Source organism: Hemiscyllium ocellatum, chromosome 20, assembly GCF_020745735.1.
Source record: "Hemiscyllium ocellatum isolate sHemOce1 chromosome 20, sHemOce1.pat.X.cur, whole genome shotgun sequence".
Lineage (NCBI taxonomy): Eukaryota > Metazoa > Chordata > Chondrichthyes > Orectolobiformes > Hemiscylliidae > Hemiscyllium > Hemiscyllium ocellatum.
Genome location: NC_083420.1, coordinates 60,425,248 through 60,443,317, shown reverse-complemented (window position 1 = coordinate 60,443,317; position 18,070 = coordinate 60,425,248).

Here is an 18,070-nt window from a genome sequence, read left to right as displayed (position 1 = left end):
TCAGCCTCCAACGCTCTTCCTTTAACCTCTTCCTGTAGCTCAAATCCTCCAACCCTGGCAACATCCTTGTAAATCTTTTCTGAATCCTTTCAAGTTTCACAACATCCTTCTAATAAGAAGGAGACCATAATTGCATGCAATATTCCAACAGTGGCCTAACCAATGTCCTGTACAGCCGCAACATGACCTCCCAACTCCTGCACTCAATACTCTGGCCAATGAAGGAAAGCATACCAAACTTCACTATCCTATCTATTTGCGACTCCACTTTCATGAGCTATGAACCTGCACTCCAAGGTCTCTTTGTTCAGCAACACTCCCTAGGACCTTACCATTAAGTGTATAAGTCCTACTAAGATTTGTTTTCCCAAAATACAGCACCTCGCATTTATCTGAATTAAACTCCATCTGCCACATCTCAGCCCATTGGCCCATCTGATCAAGATCCTGTTGTAATCTGAGGTAACCCTCTTTGCTGTCCGCTATACCACCAATTTTGGTATCATCTGCAAACTTACTAACTGTACCTCCTATGCTCACATCCAAATCATTTATGTAAATGATGAAAAGTAGTGCACCCAGCACTGACCCTTGTGGCACGCCACAGAAACTGAAAAAGAGAAAGATTAGTGCACACTCTATTTTTTTGTTGTGATCTTGCTCTACAAGATAGAGATACATCTGATAATTGTTTTTGTTAATCGATTATATGCAATTCTCAGCAGACCTTGTGTCAATGCTGCTCTCACATAGAGAACTCAATTACTGAGGTTACATAAGTTGTATCTTCTATATAGCCACATTAGTACTCTGCAAGTTTAGGTAGAGTTCCTGCAGTCCAGGAAGGTTAATTATACAAAGCAAGTGTGAGCTTGGTGCAAAAACATGTTTCCTTGAGTGTAGGCACGCATTCTAGTCATGATTGTCGTAGGTTGGAAGCTTCCTTTACACGCATACACTGTCATTATGGTTGCTATCTGCTTATTGTTCTTTGGACATTCTCCATCTCTGAATGACTGTCATTGTCAGCCTTCTCTTCCTAATCCCACTTAGATAGTTACTAAAGACCCACCAATTTCCCTACTGTAGTGATTGTAACAAGGTCAGCAAAGTGGACTTCAGAGAATATGTGTTCCCTGATTGGGGCTGTTAACCTGGCTGACTGATATAAATAGGAGTAGCAGATATTCTGTTTACTCTGAGAGCTGACTGTAAGGAAGCCAAGTACTTTGCATGTGTAAATAAGGGGTGAATCGCTAACGGGATAGCAGCCTCTGTGGTCTCTTTTGGTCCTCAGACTGATTGTGCTGTCCACCAATCCCCTCTGCCTCTATAACTGCTCATCTCTGCAGCATTCTGTGTCTAGAGAATGATGAAATGAAATTAGCCTGTAATGATTTCTAAACCTAACTTCTGCATAATACTGGCTCTTCTTCCAATTCTAAGAGCTCATATATATATCCTCCTCCTTAGGATTCATGACAGAATTCACATGGGACAGTGAGAGGTGGTGGGAGTCCCACCATTTGCACTTTCACTCGTACCATGGATAAACAAAAGGTTCAGGCTAGTAACTGGAACGTGAGGCTGTCCTATAAATAAGTATACAGTGCTAGTGCAAGGAAATTTGAACACAAGCTGGTTAATGGCAAGTTCACAAATAATTCTTCATTTTGCGTACAGGATGAGTCATTTTTTCATGTAAGATTCTAGCAGGCAGCCTAAAAGATGCATATCAGAAATTCAGACGCATTTCCCATGGTTTTTGATTGTTCACTTAGATAATCCGACAGCTGTGAAGCTGGGTTTTTAATAAAGATTTCTGATTAATGAGAGGCAGCTTAAGTGAAATGACCATCAATAAATGGTCAGTACTTGGCCTGATCTTTTCAAGAAATTGTTAGATGCTGTGATGAAGGAACTAGAGCTTGCTTTGTAAGAATGAATTGGTTACCTTTGTGAAATTCAGTTGGAAAAGCAGGCCCCTGCAATTCTTTCGATTGACATTTTTAAGTTTCCCATAATAATTTTGGCTAGAAATCCCAGCAAACAAGACAGAATTTCCAGGCTATGGTACAATTGAGAGGGTCATTGCACAGAACCACTGAAGTTCCTGCTATTTGCCTCTAGGGGGTGCAGCCCCATAAGAAATGCCTCCTCTCACAGTATTAATCTATTCTGATTTCACATCCTTCAGTCTGCAGATAATATGTTGGGTTCTATCACAGACTTTCTGTCACAGTACAGTTAGATCGAAAGCAAAAGTAGCAGAAGTTAGGGTGGCGTGGTGGCTGAGCAGATAGCATTGTTGCCTCATAGCACCACCGATCTAGGGTCAATGCCAGTCCTGGGTGACCGTCTGTGTGGAGTTTGGACATTCTCCCCATGTCGGTTTGGGTTTCCTCTCACTGTCCAAAGATGATCAGATTAGGTGGATTGGCCAGGCTAAATTGTCCATAGCGGTGGTAAAAACAATGACTGCAATGCTGGAAACCAGATTCTGGATTAGTGATGCCAGAAGAGCACAGCAGTTCAGGCAGCATCCGAAGTGCAGTAAAATCGACATTTTGGGCAAAATCCCTTCATCAGGAATAAAGGCAGTGAGCCTGAAGCGTGGAGAGATAAGCTAGAGGAGGGTGGAGAGAAAGTAGCATAGAGTACAATAGGTAAGTAGGGGAGGGGATAGGTGGTAGGTCAGGGAGGAGGGTGGAGTAGGTAGGTGGAAAAGAAGATAGGCAGGTAGGACAAGTCATGGGGACAGTGCTGAGCTGGAAGTTTGGAACTAGGGTGAGGTGGGGGAAGGGGAAATGAGGAAACTGTTGAAGTCCACATTGATGCCTGGGGTTGAACAAGCGTTCAGGGATGTGCAAGCTAGATGGATTAGTCATGAGAAATGCAGTGTTACTGGGTTAGAGCAGAGGTGTGATGCCTTTTAGAGGTTCTGTGTGGTTTCAATAAGCTAAATGGTCTGCTTCCACACAGTAGGGATTCTATGATTCAACCTTTAGCTCACCAGTCTCTGAAAGTTAGGACAAACATTGATTTGAATATTGTTAGCTTTGGTTGCACAGGTTGGTGCAACAACGAGGGCTGTAATGTCTGTAAATTGGGTGTTAAATAAGTTGTATGTTAAGGGGTCATGGGGCTTTGTACATCAAGGGAGTTTAGGCTCTGAGTCAGAAAATAGTGGGCTCAAACCCCAACTGAAAAACTTGTAAACAAGGGCAGGCACTACTGAGAGACTGCTGCATTGGCAGAGGCACTGAGGTAAAACTGTTCGCCAGCGATGACAAAAAAAAATGATAGCAAATCAGCAGCCTGCTTTATGCCACACCTGATAATTTACCTCCAAAATTGTTCATTTTAAAATAAATTTTAATTCTGGAGGTAAGCCTCTTAATCTCAAATCCCTAAACAATCCCCAAAGTTTACCCACAGTCTTGAGATGAGAGATCATAGATTGAAGAGATGGGGAAGGAGGGATGAATGTGCCATTTGTGAGTATCAGCTTTTCTTTCTTTTCTTACTGATGAACTATGTGTGCTAGGCACTAAACCATTGATCATTCACCAGATTCTGGGACTCAATAGGCTGTCCTCACCACCCTTTGGCCCTTTCTTTCTTGTTTTCTGCTCTGTTTGTGTGGAAGAGATGCAAATCCTTGTTAGCACAGTGTGCACCCATCATCTCGCTCTTGACCATCCCCTGGCTCCAGCTGTGAGACCTCAAAAAGAACCAGAGAGTGAACCAAAGTGAGCCAAGTACAAGTGACCAGGAGTGGATAGTGCTGGCAAAAGAAGGAAGTTATTGGTTCAGAAATTGCCATCAGTTTACCATTAGCATTTAGGTCTTCAGCTGCCCTAAGCTCTGGAGTTCCCTTGTGATACCTCTTTACCTCCTCATTCCTGTCTCACACAAGAAGACACTTTGGCTCACTTTACCTGCACTGGCTGTCTGAGCATTTTAACTTGGTTGCAAATGTGGTGCTGGAAAAGCACAGCCAGTCAGACAGCATCCGAGGAGCAGGAGAATCGACATTTCAGGCATAAACCCTTCAACAGGAAGGGCTTATAATGATGATTCCTGATGAAGGGCTTTTGCCCAAAACATCGATTCTACTGCTCCTCAGAGGCTGCCTGACCTGCTGTGCTTTTCCAGCACCACATTCTCGACTCTGATCTCCAGCATCTGCAGTCCTCACTTTCTCCCATTCTAACGTGGTGTCATTCTTCTGCCCTTTTCCTGTAGCCCTGCATGTTGTTTCCATTTACAAAACCATCCAATGCCCCTCTTGAATGCCTCAATTGAACTTGCTTCCCTCACATTTCCAGGCAATGCTTTCCATACCCTAACTAGCTGTGTGAAAAAGGTTTCTCTCACTTCACTGGAGACAGGGGCTGAGTTAGTTCGCTGAACTGTTGGTTTGCGATGCAGAATGATGCCATCATGGGTTTCATTCCCATATTGGCTGAGGTTACCATGTAGGATTGCCCTTCTCAACCTCTCCCCTCTCTTGAAATGTGATGACCCTTAGTTTGACAGAGGTTGAAGGACTCTCTATTGAGACAGCTGCCTGATGGTTCAGTAGGGATATGGCATCTTAAGTGCTTCTTTTGTAAAACACTTTAAATCTGTGCCCCCTGTTTTCTATTCCATCTAACAAATGGGACCACTTTCTCGCTATCCATTCTGTCCGGACTGCACATAAGTTTTCAAACTTCTGTCAAATCTTCTTTTACCATTCCCTCTTCAACCTGTCCTCGTCACTGAAGTGTCCTGACCTGAGAAGTATTGTCTTAAACCTCTTTTGCACTCTCTTCAATGCATTCATATCATTCCTATAATCTGGCACCCAGAACTGAACACAATATTCTAGCAAAGGTGTAACAAGTGACTTGTGCAAGGTCATCATAACTTCCTAACCTCCCTCTTCTTCTACCCTATGTTTCTATTAATGAAGGTTAGGGTATTCTATACTTTATTAACAACTCTCTCGACCTAGGCAAAAGTGAGTACTACAGATATTGGAGGTCAGAGTCAAGATTAGAATAATGCTGGAAAACCATAGCAGGTCAGGCAGCATCCGAAGAGCAGGAAAATCAACGTTTCGGGCATCAGGAACTCTCTCTACATGTCCTGCCACCTTTAAAACATGTACATTCTGCTCCTGCACACACCTTAGAACAACACGTTCAATGTCTTCATGTCCTTTGTAACAATATGCATCAACTCATACTTCTCTTCACTCATCTGGCACCATGCACTCCACCACCTTGTCAATGTCCTTTTGAGATTCCACTTGGTTCTCTCAGTTGACTGAATAAGGTAAAAACAATGACTGCAGATGCTGGAAACCAGATTCTGGATTAGTGGTGCTGGAAGAGCACAGCAGTTCAGGCAGCATCCGAGGAGCAGTAAAATTGCATTTCGGGCAAAAGCCCTTCATCAGGAATCAGTTGACTGAATGTCTGGTTTGCAATGGAGAGTGACACTAACATTTCAGATTTAATTCTTGCATTGGGTGAGCTCACCATGAAGACCCCAGCTGTTGCTCTTTACTCAACCTGTCCTCGTGACTCTACATACGGCTCAGTCTCATTTTCTTGTTGATAATCTTGCTGGGAAGCTCCCTGAATGAAATATTATGCTGTGTTTAAGTAATTACTAAAAACAATTACTAGCTGCTTGACACAGCTGGATACCTGAAAGCCCTGTGTCTTGTATTTGAGAGAAAGATGACAGTAGTGTATTACATTTTGGGGGACAGTAGGGACACAGAAATGAATCACCAGGAGCTGCTGGGGGAAACATTGTCTAGTACTGCTGGTCTCAAACAAATCAGAGGTGAAGGCTAAGAGCAATCCTCCCTACTGGCATTAGCAAAGCTATTGAGCTGACGGAGTGTGCACAGTTTCTGAACATAAATATAACGTCCTGTTATAGAGTCAGTGGCCCATGCAGGAAATAGACAGAATTGTTGGTAGATTTGCATTTGTATTTTGCCTCTCACAGCCTTGAGAAATCCCAAAGCGTCTACAGTCAATGGGGTGTATCAGAAAGTGGCACAAGTTATCTTCTGCCTTTAACTAAGCATTTAGTCAAAATAAAATCACACATCACTGGGTACACGAAACCATACATTTCAAATAAACCTGTTGGACTATAACCCGGTGTTGTAGGATTTTTGACTTTGTCCCCACAGACCCACACTGGCACCTCCACATCATGACTAAACATTTAGTAATCCTACAGGTTCTGTTGTGGCCAGCTTTGAGTTCATAAGAAAGTGGCATTTTAAAAAAACTGGCATGGGGCATGACCAACATTTCTACTCTCTCATTTCCATCTGCTTGTCCCACTGGCCATTGGAATGAGCATGGGGCAGGGTGGGAGAAGGGGAGGGGCATGCTGACAGAGTTGACGAGGATGTGATTGCAGTACATTGAAAGCCCTGCCCACTTACAGATCCTGACTGTCCCCATTTTAAGCTGCTACAACAGGTGGCCAGGAGTCAATAAACCAAGTTGGCACATGAACCATAATTCAGTTGTGAATCAGTGGACTAACAGCCATCCACAGGTTTCTTTGAGGCCCTAATGGGTAGAGGACAATCCCTGGATTTACAAAGGGATTTGACAAAGCTGAATACCAAAACATCTTTCAAATGGAGATGAATAAGCCAGCACAGCCCATTGTGGTGCCTGTCTCAGAGCTGCTTAAAGCTGCTGCTATTTTGAGCTGTAACATTTTAGTATTTATCGCTGGTTAAACAGTCAGTCTTTTAATTCAAAGACCTCTCTCCATTTATCAGGGAGGGCAGGAGGTTGCGCTATTATCATGAGCTCAGTCACCATAGTAATGGCCTGGGTTCCAGTCAATCGCAGGACAGTTTGCAAGTAATGAGACATGGGTGAGATCTAAATTAATTACACCAGTAAACACAGCAAAATGCACTAGCAACAATTACCAACAAGTGTCAAATTGTATCTTTTAGATTAGATTCCCAACAGTATGGAAACAGGCCCTTCAGCCCAACAAGTCCACACCGACCCTCTGAAAAGTAACACACTCAGACCCATTCCCCCAACCTATAATTACCCCTGACTAATGCGCCTAGCACTATGGGCAATTTAGCATGGTCAATTCACCTTACGTACTCATCTTTGGACTGTGGGAGGAAACCAGAGCACCCAGAGGAAACCCACACAGACACAGTGAGAATGTGCAAACTCTACACAGACAGTCACCCAAAGCAGGAATCGAGCCCACATCCCTGGTGCTGTGAGGCAGCAGTGCTAACCACTGAGCCACCATACCACTAACGTTAGAAGAGTAATAGTAATGACTTCCAAAAGTGTCTTCCAAAGTATGTGGCATTAAAATCCCAAAACTTGAATATTCCAAAGAGAAAAATGATACTGACAGTAGCTAAGCAAGCATGTTATAAAGTTTATACATGGAATTGTTTTGATGTTGAAAATGTGTATGGCACTTTGGAAGCTTGTCACCAATAGCCTCATTAAATTGCAAATGAAGGGGAATGGTTAAAACCAGGGCCACAGAATCAACAATGCAGCAGAGTGTAATCTTAAATACAGCCTGCCATCTACACATCAATTAGATACATCTGTAATTATTGCAACATAGCATCAGACTGTGTGGAATTCCTCAACCTGCAGTTTAGTAATAAGTCTCCTGGGAATCAGTCATTTTCAAATTAATGGTTGACTATAATCTAAGTACTGCAAGCACTTTGTGCGCCTGTTCCTGTCCGTGATTGAGCAGACTCCTAGCGTGTGTCTAGAACTGATAAGACTTGAAAGTCTCTGACTCAGACTGGTGTTCCACCGAGTATTTACCAGCATTATCTCACGACAGGGAAGTTTAATTAAAGTGTCGTGCCGCTGTGATTATGGCAAGATAGCCTGATATGGCAACACCTGTCAGCTCTGATAGTGTTCATGCACCTGAACAAGCATGTGGTTCTTGCATTCTTTCAGTTAGGTACATTGGGCCACTAAGATAACATGCCGCAGCGACAGCAGCTTATAGCGTTAATAACAGCCAGGCACCTGCTGCTATTCTACAGAGAACAACAGATTGCACAACACGGCGGTAAGTGTCTAAGAGGTACTTTCTTATCATGGCTTTCTGCAGATTAACACAGATTTTAGTGGATGCAAACATTATTAAGATAGAAAATGAGCATGTAAGCAATTGTGTAAATCAAGTCAAAGCCATCCTTTTTCAATTTATTCTTGAGAAGCGACCATCACTGGCATTTTTATTTAATGAGGCTTGTTAATGACATTCCATACTGACAAGTCATTGAATCATACAGCATGGAAACAGACCCTTCAAGCCAACAGGTCCATGCCAACCATAATCCCAAACCAAACTAGTTCCACCTCTCTGCGCCTGGCCCATATCCCTCTAAACCTTCCCTATTCATGTACTTATCCAAATGTCTTTTAAACATCATAACCGCATCTGCATCCAATACTTTCTTGGGAAGTTCATTCCACACAAGGACTGCTGTCTGTGTAAAAGTAATATTGCCCCTCATTTCTTTTTAAATCTTTCTCCACTTACTTTAAAAATATGCTCCCTAGTCTTGAAATTCCTCACCATATGGAAAAGACACCTAGAATTCACCTTATCGATGTCCCTCATGAGTTCATAAGCTTCCATAAGGTGACCCCTCAACCTCCTCCAGTAAAAAAAACCTAGCCTCTGCCCTGGTCTTGTAGCCACTGTGTTCATGTGGTGAGTCCAGTTGAGTTTCTGGTCAATGGTAACCCCCAATATGTGGAAAGTGGGGGCTTCAGTGAAGGTCAAAATGGGGGAGATACTAAATGAGTATTTTGCATTAGTATTTACTTTGGAAAAGGATATGGAAGACATACTCTGTACGGAAATAAATGGTGACATCTTGCAAAATGTCCATATTACAGAGGAGGAAGTGCTGGATGTCTTGAAATGCATAAAAGTGGATAAATCCCCAGAACCTGATCAGGTGTACCCTAAAACTCTGTGGGAAGGTAGAGAAGTGATTGCTGGGCCTCTTGCTGAGATATTTGTATCATCGATAGTCACAAGTGAGGTGCCAGAAGACTGGAGGTTGGCTAACGTGGTGCCACTGTTGAAGAAGGGTGGTAAGGACAAGCCAGGGAACTATAGACCAATGAGCCTGACATCGGTGGTGGGCAAGTTGTTGGAGGGAATCCTGAGGGATAGGATGTACATGTATTTGGAAAGACAAAGACTGCTTAGGGAAAGTCAACATGGTTTTAAACATGAGAAATCATGTCTCACAAACTTGATTGAGTTTTTTGAGGAAGTAATAAAGAGGATTGATGAGGGCAGAGCAGTAGATGTGATCTATATGGACTTCAGTAAAGCGTTCAACAAGGTTCCCCATGGGAGTCTGATTAGCAAGGTTAGATTTCACCGAATACAGGGAGAACTAGCCATTTGGATACAGAACTAGCTCAAAGGTAGAGGGTTGTTGTGGAAGGTTATTTTTCAGATTTTGGAGGCCTGTGACCAGTGGAGTGCCACAAGGATCGGTGCTGGGTCCTCTACTTTTTGACAGTTACATAAATGATTTGGATGTGAGCATAAGAGGTACAGTTAGTAAGTTTGCAGATGACACCAAAATTGGAGGTGTAATGGACAGCGAAGAAGGTTACCTCAGATTACGACTGGATCTTGACCAGATGGGCCAATGGGCTGAGAAGTGGCAAATGGAGTTTAATTCAGATAAATGTGAGGTGTTGCATTTTGGGAAAGCAAATCTTAGCAGGACTTATACAGTTAATGTTAATGTTCGAGGGAGTGTTGCTGAACAAAGAGACCTTGGAGTGCAGGTTCATAGCTCTTTGAAAGTGGAGTCGCAGGTCAATAGGATAGTGAAGGTGGCGTTTGGTATGCTTTCGCTTGTTGGTCAGAGTATTGAGTACAGGAGTTGGGAGGTCATATTGCAGCGTACAGGACATTGGTTAGGCCACTGTTGGAATATTGCGTGTAATTCTGGTCTCCTTCCTATCTCCTTCCTATGTTGTGAAACTTGAAAGGGTTCAGAAAAGATTTACAAGGATGTTGCCAGGGTTGGAGGATCTGAGCTACAGGGAGAGGCTGAACAGGCTGGGGCTGTTTTCCCTGGGGCATCGGAGGCTGAGGGGTGACCTTATAGAGGTTTACAAAGTTATGAGGGGCATGGATAGGATAAATAGACAAAGTCTTTTCCCTGGGATCAGGGAGCCCAGAACTAGAGGGTATAGGTTTAGGGTGAGAGGGGAAAGATATAAAAGAGAACTAAGGGGCAACTTTTTCACGCAGAGAGTGGTACATGTATGGAATGAGCTACCAGAGGATGTGATGGCGGCTTGTACAATTGCAACATTTAAGAGGCATTTGGATGGGTATATGAATAGGAAGGGTTTGGAGGGATATGGGCCAGGTGCTGGCAGGTGGGACTAGTTTGGGTTGGGACATCTGGTCAGCATGGATAGGTTGGACTGAAGGGTCTGTTTCCCTGCTGTACATCTCTATGACTCTATGAACACCACTGAATGTCAAGGGGTGATGTTTAGATTGTCTCTCATTGGAGGTGATCACTGCCTGTCATTTATGTGCTGCGAATGTTACTTTCCACTTTTCAACTCAAGCCTGAACATTGTGCAAGTCTTAGACGTGGACTGATTCAGTGTCTGAGGAGTGGCAAATGGTGCTGAACATTGTGCAATCATCAGCGAATATCTCTACTTCTGACTGCTTCTAATGGAGGGGTGAACCAGCTGAAGATGGGTGGACATAGGACACAACCTTGAGGAACTCCTGCAGAGAGGTCATGGTGCTGAGGTGACTGACCTCCAGTAACCATGACCATCTTCAGTTACGTCACTGGATCCGAAACTTTAACTCTGCTTTCTCTCCACAGATGCTGCCAGAACAGCTGAGTCTTTCCAGCAATTTCTGATTTTGTTACCATCTTCCTATGTGCCAGATATGACTCTAACCAGTGGAGAGTTTTCCCCCGAAACCCATTGATTCCAGCTTTGCCTGGGCTCCTTGATGGCACACTCAGTTGAATGTGGCCTTGATGTCAAGTGCTGTCACTCTCACCTCACCTCGGGAAATAATAGGGATGGGGAGAGAGGCTTGACATCAAAAAGATGTCACACTCTCATTCCTGAAGCCATCGCTATATATCAAAAGACTGGATTTGTTTAGCTGCAGTTTAGGCTATACTAAAGATGTGATTTGTAAGCATCTTACAAACTTTACATTGAGTTTAAAGCAGCAGTACGCTGGAGAAGGAATTTGAACATTTTCCATTTAATCTTTGTTAACTCAATCTTTTCTCCCCTACCTCAATCTCTCAGACACCCTTCAATGTGTCGCAGTACCCCAATGCTCCCTTTGACTTGTTCAGTTACCCAGAACAAGGGCAATCAAAAAAAAACTACTGCAGATGCTGGCAATCTGAAACAAAAACAGAAATTGCTGAGAAATTCAACAGATCTGGCAGTATCTGTGGAGAAAAAAACAGAGTCAATGTTTCACATTTCCAAATGTTCATTGGACACAATATGTTATCTCTGTTTCTTTATTCACAGATTCTGCCACGTGTTTCTCCAGCTAATTCTGTCATTGTTGAAGTAAAGTATGGTTTCATTGTGAGTTCCACAACATCCTGAGTTTCATAGCCAATTAGCTACTTCTCAAACATTAGTCACTGCTATTATGTGGGCAAAATATAGTAGCCACAAATGGCAGTGAGATGAATAATCATTTTAATAAATGGCTGGAGGGAGAAGTGTCTATTGGCTTCTGGTTATGCCATGAAATGCTTTTCTGCTCATCCGATCCAGTCAGACAAGCAGGAGACTGCAAAAATACAGCAAGTCAGGCAGCATTAGGAGGTGCACCACCGAACTTATCTCTGCATACCTTGACACCGTCTATCCCTCTTAGTCCAGGAACACCCCACCTACGTTCGGGACACAACCCATGCCCTCCACTGCCTCCATTATTTTTATTTCTCCAAGCTCCAATGCCTTATCTTCACCACGGACATCCAATCTCTGTACACATCCATCCACCATGACAAAGGCCTCCAAGCCCTCGAATTCTTCCTCTAACACTGACCCAACTACTACCCTTCCACTGACACTCTCATTCAACTGGCTGAACTGGTCCTCACCCTCAATGGTTTCTCCTTCGAATCCTCACATTTCCTCCAGACCAAAGGGGTAGACCTGGGCACCCTCATGGGCCCCAGCTATGCCTGCCTCTTCGTCAAGTATGTGGAACAGTCCATTTTCCACAGCTACACCGGCACCAGTCCCCACATTTTCCTCCGTTGCATTTATGACCAAATTGGCGTTACCTCATGCTCCCATGAAGAGGTTGAACAGTTCATCAACTTCGCAAACACCTTCCACCCCGACCTCAAGTATACCTGGACCATCTCAGACATTGCCCTCCTTCCTGGTCCTCACCATCTCCATTTCCAGCAACTGATTCAACACAGACATCAACTATAAATCTACCGAGTCCTGCACCACATGGAATGCACCTCCTCCAAACCCTGTCGTCGCTAAAAATGCTAACCCTTATGTCCAATTCCTCTGCCTCCATGCATCTGCTCCCACGAGGATCAATTTCACCATAGAACATCCCAGATGGCCTCCTTCTTCAAAGACCACAATTTCCCCTCCCACATGGTTGACGATGCACTCCAGTGCCTCTCCTCCACTTCCTGCACCTCTGCCCTTGAACCCCACCCCTCCCAATGCAACAAGTACTTCCACACACGGCATCTACTGTATCCATTTCAACCAGGATGTGGTCTCCTCTACGTTGCGGGAGACAAGACTCCTACTTGCAGATTATTTCCAAGAACATCTCTGGGACAACCACTAACCAACCCCACCAGCCTGTGGCTGAGCACTTTAAACTTACTCTCCCACTCCACCAAGGACATGCAGGTCCTGGGCCTCTTCCATAGCCAAAAGAACACCTCATCTTCCCCATTGGGACCCTCCAACCACACAAGATCAGTGAGGATTTCACCAGTTTCCCCATTTTCCCTCCCCCAAAGTCATCCCAATCCCAACCTTCCAATTTGGTACCGCTTTCTTTAAATGTCCTACCCATCCATCTTCCTTCCGACCTATCTGCTCCACCCACCTCTCCGACCTTTCACTTTCACACCAACCTTCATCTACCTATCACATACCCAGCTACCTTCTCTCATTGCCCCACCCCCTTCCATTTATCTCGCAGTGCCCTTGGTCCACAAGCTTCATTCCTGATGAAGGGGTTATGCCCAAAACATTGATTCTACTGCTCTTCAGCTGCTGTCTGACCAGCTGTGCTTTTCCAGCAATATACTCTTCAACCCAACATCAAGAGGTGGAGAAGCTGACATTTCTGCTGTAGCGTTTCTTCAGGAATTCTTAAAGAAGGGTTATACCTGAAATGTTGACTTCTCCACTTCTGATCCTGCCTGGCTTGCTGTATTCTTCCAGCCTTCTCCAGATTTGGATTCCAGCAACTGCAGTTTTTTCTGTCTCCATATGATCCCATGAAGAAGTTGGGTAACACCTCAACTTCATGCATTGGTACCAAAGCAAGACTTTCCTCTGTACCTAAAAAGGTGCCAACTTGTAGTCATGCCCAAAGTTCAATCCACACTAGATGACCCAAAGGCCAGAATGATACCAGTTGCAAGGGTATAGCTACTGTACCGCCAGGAAAAAGTGCCAAAGAACACAATATGATTGCTCATGCAATCCAGGTTTTCACTTAGTTTCTTCAATGTGAGTATCTGATCAGCAATGTCAGAGAGGCTCATAATCACACACACAAGAGCTGATGCAACATTTTGGAAGGCAAAACACCACAAATACTTGACAGCAATTCAACAGAACCCTTCACTCTATTTTATTCTCTCGACCGTGACTCAGTGGTAACACATCCATCTTTGAGGCAGTTGATTCATGCTCCATTCCACACATAGAAACACAATATGAAGGCTGAGCCTCTATTGCTGAAGATGTTGTCTTTCCAACAATAGTTTAACCTAATTTGTCTGTGGAAGGCTCTGGCCACAACCATGAAAGAACAATTATTTTCATTTTTCATTCATTGATGTTTGGTAATGTTGGCAACACCGATTGTTGCTGCCCATTCTTAATTACCTTTGAGAATGTGTAGGTGCAGTCTGTGTGGTGTACAACCACATATTGTTGGTAAGAAGGGAGTTCTGGGATTTTAACTCAGTAATGCTGAAGGAACAGCAATATAATTCCAAGTCAGGATGGTGCGAGGCTCAGATCAGAAGGGAACTTATAGATAGTTGGTGTTCCCATGCTGCCCTGGTCCTTTAAGATATTAGAATTTGTGTGCTTGGAAGGTATTGTTAGGAAGGCTATCTGGATAGCATCTCACTGCTGTTTGTGTGAGCTCACTTTGTGTCAAATACATTTCTTACATTACAGCAGTGACTACAGCATGGCACGGTGGCTCAGTGGTTAGCAGTGATGCCTCATAGCACAAGGACCTGGGTTCAATCCCAGCCTCGGGTTGTCTGTCTGTGTGGAGTTTGCACATTCTCCCCACGCCCGCGTGGGCTTCTGCTGGGTGCTCGGGTTTCCTCCCACAGTCCAAACACATACAGGTAAGGTGATTTGGCTGTGCTAAATTGCCCATAGTGTTCAGGGATGTGTAGGTTAGGTGCAATAGTCAGGGGTAATTATAGGGTAGGGAATGAGTCTGGGTGGTGTGGACATGTTGGGTCTATTGGCCTGTCCCCACACTGTAGGGGTTCCATTCTATGATTTCACATAGTTTCTGATGGGCTGCCAATATTGGAAATCCTGAGAGTGATCAAGGTTACTCCACAGGCCTGTGCCTAATTACTTGCTCACCTGTTATCACATGTCCCAGTGCCATTGCTATTATGTACAAAATGGCTGACGGCAAGTTGAAAGTTCTGTTTGTGTGTCATAATTCTCCTCCTGTAGTTCTCTAGGTCACTGTGACCTCCATCTTAGGTTTTTCCCAATTTCTAAATCCACTCCAGCCAGAACATGGGTCAAATCCGATCTGGCAAACACCAGCAATCCAGTCAGCTGGCCCCACAGAGAATCCAAGTTATTGTAGCAATTTATACTTTTACCCGTGTTCTATACTCCTGGAGTTATGGATGGTGATTGCAGAACTCCAATGTTCTTTTCATCACATGACTGGCTATAAATCTCTCCCTGCCATTTCCATGTAACTGAAGGATTTGCAAGTTGATCCTCAATCTGTTCGATTGTGATCAGAATGTAACTTTCTTGTCCATCACGTTCTGGAGTGGGATTCAAATCCAAAGTTTCTAATTTGGAAACACGGACTCTATCCACAGCCCACAAGATTTCACATGTCAGATAATTCCACTTCAATAGCTTAAGTAGCCAATGTAACTAAAGGAAAAACATATGTTCCAGGACAAAAAAAACTTTACATTTAATTTTTGCAAAACTTCAGGGTTTACGTTATCTTTGATCCAATGTATGTTGTCAAATTTGAGACTTATTAATGAAACTATAGGCTTAATGAAGATGAGCTGAATCATCAAACAGAAGGCTTTTGGCTAATTTCCAAATGTTTGTTAGAACCGCTGCCATGATAATAACTCGTAAAGGAATTTTCCAGAAAAGGCAATAAAAAAAATGACCTTTCAGCTGTCTTGCTTGATGAGAAACCCAAAGGAATTAATCGTTTTGCACTTCTGTTTCTGTGCTATGTCTTGAGGCCAATACTTGAAATTTCAATTCGTCTCGCTTAATTCTCAAAAAAATGCTTCGTTCTATTGCTCTGACAAAAGGCAAGACAGCAGCAGGCAGAAACAAGTCCCAAATCTGGCATCATTACCAGAAACATGACTGAAACAGGGAAGGATTAATTTGGAGATAAACTAAAGTTTAGTGAGAAATAACCACAGAAAGCATTTCACTGTGGGTCTAAATTTCTTCCAGTAAGCTACATTACACAGCAGATGAGAAGGTGACTGAGTGATACTGCAAGTGGCTGGGCCAGACAGCTGTACAGTGATATCAAGTCACAGTGTTGGAATCTCCCGTAAGAAGTGGATAGAGATCAAAGGCAGACTCCATCATCACTCCAGGTCATTGAAGGCTGCAGGGTCACACTGACAGGAAACTGATGGAGAGGTTCACTGTTTGCTACATTGTTGACATGTGCTTGAACACATAAGTAACCAGATTTGAAAGACGAAAGGCAGAATTATAGAGCATGTGTGTCTCTGAGCTGGTTTCATGAGGTAGAAGTAGAGCCACAGCAATGAAATACATATTTTTTTTTTCTTTATCAACTTTTAATAGAACTAACCAAATTGCAGACATACAGACAGGTTCACTGCTTTATCAATGCTGCAGTCTGATTCATTGCTCCTTCATGATAAACATATCTGTGTATGTGTGTGAGTGTGTTTGCGTGTGTATGAATGTGCGTGTGTGTGTGTGTCTGTATGTGTGGTATATGTGGGCATGTTTGTGTGTGTCTGTATGTATGCATGTGTTGTGTCTGTGTGCATACGCATGTGTGTGCATGAGTTTGTATGTGTCTGCATACTTGCACGCGCGCACATGTGTGTGTGAGACATGAGGGAATACAATCACATGTTCCACAGTTGTAGAAATGATTCTCATATCACAAATTGCAGACATTCCTTATATGAACTGTAGCTTTCAGCAAGGACAGTTGATTGACAGGTAAATGGTAAGCAGGTAAATTACACACATCATCAGTTTTTGACTCATGCTGTCCTACCTCCCAGCATGCAGAAAGGCCTGTTATTTCCATTTGCACACAATCATTGAGTTCAGTGATGTATTCTGTGGAGTTTTCTATATGTTAACCATAGGGAGTCCAGTTCTTGTTCTATCAGATATCTTGAAAGTGATTTACAACACTAACTACTTACACATTACACACAGTCTGGATCCTGTGCTTACTGATATTACTGGACGTTATGCACACACTGCTGACTGAATGATCATACTAAACTGAGTCCATTACACATAGACAGTGACTAAAGGGAAGATAGGTGTATTTATTACCAGAACATCAGATGTCATGATCTAATGCAACTTTCTGAAAGGTACTAGTCTGTCCTGGAGTCTATGCCAGAATATAACATTCCCAGATTTCCCTGTAAGGAACGGGAAGCCTTATCTAATAGACATGTACAAGGATATAAATAGATACTTTGGGTTTAATCCTACCATACTTTCATAAAGTGTCATTTTTGTTGAGTTTTATGGAGGCTTTCTTCCCAACTCGGGCAGCACAGCGTTTCAGTAGTTAGCACTGCTGCCTCACAGTGCCAGGGACATAGAACGTAGAACAGTACAGCACAGAACAGGCCCTTCAGCCCACAATGTTGTGCCGACCATTGATCCTCATGTATGCAAATTTCTGTGACCATATGCATGTCCAGCAATCTCTTAAATGTTCCCAATGATCTTGCTTCCACAACTGCTGCTGGCAATGCATTCTATGCTCTCACAACTCTCTGTGCAAAGAACCCGCCTCTGACATCCCCTCTATACTTTCCTCCAACCAGCTTAAAACTATGACCCCTCCTGTTAGCCATTTCTGCCCTGGGAAATAGTCTCTGGCTATCGACTCTATTTATGCCTCTCATTATCTTGTATACCTCAATTAGGTCCCCTCTCCTCCTCCTTTTCCTTTTAAATTCCAGGTTTCAATTCCTGCCTTGGCTGACTGTATGGAATTTGCACATTCTCTCTGTGTCTGTGTGCATTTTCTTTAAGTGTTCCAGTTACTGTCCAAAGATGTGCAGGCTAAGTGGATTGGCCATGTGAAATTGCCCTGCAGTGAGCAGGCTAAGTGGATTAGCTGTGGGCAATGCAGGGTTACAGGGCTAGGATACTAGGGGTATGATGCTCTTCAGGGGATTGGTATGGACTCGTGATGGGTTGATTGGTCTGCTTCCACACTGTAAGGATTCTGTGATTCTACAAGGCCA